Genomic DNA, 3,699 nt, shown 5'->3' with positions numbered 1-3,699 from the left:
TAACTCATAAGTTATGAGAAATGAAAAGTTTTGAAAGTTTACAAAACTTGCCCTCAAGTTTTGGAACATGTAAAGTCATATTAAAAACTTTAGTTCCAACCCCTAGAATTTTAAAAGTTAAAATTCAACCCTTATACTTTATAATATTATAAGTTTAATAATATTTATATATGTATAAGATCAAGTCGTCTTACCGCTAGTACGCCTCATTCACGAAGCCGGTCTATAAGGGGGGTATAAGGTTGTTGCCTATAAAATGACAACTTAATGGGTGTCCACTCTCACCCACCGCTTCCTTGATCGGTGGAGGGTCGTTAGCCGAACGGGTAGGACAAGGACTTATAAATTCTCATTAAAAGTATAATGATAATACTAAAGTAACTAAACTTTATTGAATTCCCAATCTTAGTTATTTTAGGAAAATGTGAATAAGGTGCTAATCCATGAAATTACACTTTACACTTTGTTTAAGTCGTTAGTGGAGCGTGTGTGGTTAACCGGCACATCGATTGAGGGGTAATACATTAAGGGTACCAAGTAATTTGCATGGTTACTTCACACCTTGTTTTGTGATCCTCGGCATCCCAGTCACAAAACTTGAAGGGCACACTCGAGATTGAAACATGCCATTGAAGAAAGTTCAACGAATCTCAAAGAATCTAGGAGTTTCTAAACCAATTAAAACCTAATTAAATATTTCGTTTTTCATGGTGGAAATTGGTGAATCGTCATTCACCTACCTTCAAATATCTTATAGCTTAGATTACAGCATCCCTCTTCTAAGTTATAAAATATTGTGTTGGGTCCTCGCCTTAATATTACATTTGGGTGTTTTGTTAAGGACTATCTCTATATCTAATCTAATCTATTACCTCTTCTTTACAAGATGTCTTCCAATAACAATGCTTCTGGCTCAAACCCTACTAGCTCCTTCTCTCTCATGATGGTTGTGGGAGAGTCATCTTTGATGGGTCCAACTTTACAGATTGGATCAGAAACATTAGGATGGTCACTCGGTATGAGAACAAAGAATATGTTCTCGACAAGGAGCTGAAGGTACCCGAACCAACTGCTACTCCTGAAGAGCTTGCTGAATATGAGGTACATGAAAGAGATGCTACAAAAGTGGCATGCATCATGATGGCCACCATGACAGCCGAGCTCCAAAAGTCCTATGAGGACTATTATCCTTTTGAGATGCACCAGGACTTGATGGACCGCTACCATCAAAGTGCTCGTCAAGAGCGATATGAAATAACCTCCTCCATGATAACAACCCGAATGAAGGATGGTGAACCCATCACGGGCCACATGCAGAAAATGCAAAGGTATGTGGACCGTTTACTGAAGCTGAATGTGAACTTCCCTGAGGAGTTAGCAATAGACATCATTTTGCACTCCTTGCCATCGTGTTATGATCAATTCCGCATGACATATCACATGAACAAGGAAGAAGTCACCCTCAGCAAACTTCAAGGACTCTTGAAGACCGCCGAAAGTGGTCTAAAGGGTAAGTCGGTTGTTCCTACTCCTACTCCTACTCCGACTGCGGCCAATGTCTTGGCAATCGGGCATGACGATTCACCAGTTTCCACCATGAAAAACAAAATAGAAATATTAGGTTTTAATTGGATTTGAAACTCCTAAATCTTTTGAGATTCATTGAACTTTTCAATGGCATGTTTCAATCTCGATTGTGCCCTCTCAAGTTTTGTGACTGGGATGCCGAGGATCACAAAACAAGGTGTGAATAAGCATGCAAATATACTTGGTACCCTTAATATTTAGATGTGCCGGTTAACCACACGCGCTCCACCGATCCTATGATAAACATTAAGTTACCCTTTTCCTACCTTGTTAAATCCAGGTTAGTGTGCCGGTTAACCACACGCGCTCCACTAACGACTTAAGCAAAGTGCAAAGTATAATTTCATGGGTTAGCACCAAATTCACATTTTCCTAAGTAACTAAGATTGGGAATTTATAAGAGTTTAGTTACTTAGTATCTATCATTAATACTTTTAATGAAGGGAGAATTATAGTCCTTGTCCTACCCGTTCGGCTAACGACCCTCCACCAGTCAAGGAAGCGGTGGGTGAGCGTGGACACCCATTAAGCTGCTATTTTATAGGCAACAACCTTATACCCCCCTTATAGACCGGCTTCGTGAATGAGGCCTACTAACGGTAAGACTGACTTGCTCTTATATATATATATATATATATATATATATATATATATATATATATATTATTAACTTATAATACTATAAAGTATAAGGGTTGAATTTTAACTTTTAAAACTCTAGGGTTTGGAATTAAAGTGTGTGTGAGACTTTACAAATTCCAAAACTTGAGGGCAAGTTTTTAACTATTCAAAAACTTTTGGATTTTCATAACTTATGAGTTTAATTAATGTTTTAAAAACTTTAATTAAGAGACTCTTGAACATCCATAACTTGAGGACAAGTTATGGAGTTCATAAAACACAAAGACTTCAATTTTTTTGTAACCTATGCATTTTAATGAATCTTTAAAAGAAATGACTTTTGGTAAACCATAACTTGAGGAAAAATTATGGACTCCATTAAAATACATTTAGATCAAGAATTAACTAACAAACAATTTTGCAAATAATTCCTATAATCTACCAAAACTCATAAGTGTATGAACAATCATATAAACAATTTCAAGAATTACATAAACACACATAAAGCTTAAAATTTTGATAAAAACTTTGAAATTGGTTTACCATAATCATTACCACATAAAAAACAGGTTTTATAGGTCCAAAACAGTTTAAGGTAATGATTCTAGACCAATTCCAGCCTTAAAACTCGAAGATATGCTGTCAGGGGTCCAACTCGTCGAGTGCATGAACCAAATCGACGAGTTGGATGAATTTAGGCATGGACTCGTCGAGTACCTTAATGGACTTGGCGAGTCAACTGACCAGACAACATACAAACTTCAATTTTCAGCAATTTTCATCAAGTATAAAAGAAAACAAGCCTAGGCTCTGATACCACTAAAGGGTTTTGAGCATTCTAACACTCCTATGGTGTACATGCAACCCTATAAACCTTGGATCTATGTTTTCTCTATTATAGATGCAAATATTCAATATTCCAAGGTTTCAACCTAACTAGCATAATAAGAAGTAACTATAATACAAGAATCTAGTAGAATGACATACCTTTTGATGTAGTAGCTTGATTCCATGGAGCTTAAGAGCCTAGTTCCTCAAGTGTGACACCTCAAATGGTTCATACAACACCAAGAACCCTTGGAATAACTAGAGAATAAGGATACATGCACCAAATCTGTTTTTGCCCTCTTGTGTATACACACTAGTGCACATTTCATGAACTAGGAACCTCTTTATATAGTGTGGAGGATTAGGGTTATATTCATGTAAACCCTAATACCCATGACCTTTCATTTCCACAGGATCCATGGTTTAAACACTCCATGGACTATCCATGAAAGCTTAGTCCAACCTAAATGAACTTGGCCCACCACATATATAAGAGTCCATATTTAATTAGTTCCTTTTGATCACTAGATTAATTCTAAATTAATTCTTGATCAATACTAATTAAATAATATGATTTCATATTAATATATTAGAACTTATAATATATTAATATAAATCACTACTATCCTTTTTTTCTCATTTTGTCTATCCAATTGTTCTGAT

Source organism: Lactuca virosa, chromosome 5 (assembly GCF_052849685.1).
Source record: "Lactuca virosa cultivar CGN04683 chromosome 5, Lactuca_virosa_CGN04683_v6, whole genome shotgun sequence".
Taxonomy (NCBI): domain Eukaryota; kingdom Viridiplantae; phylum Streptophyta; class Magnoliopsida; order Asterales; family Asteraceae; genus Lactuca; species Lactuca virosa.
The sequence above is the reverse complement of the archived record's forward strand: the minus strand, read 5'-3'. Positions refer to the sequence as shown.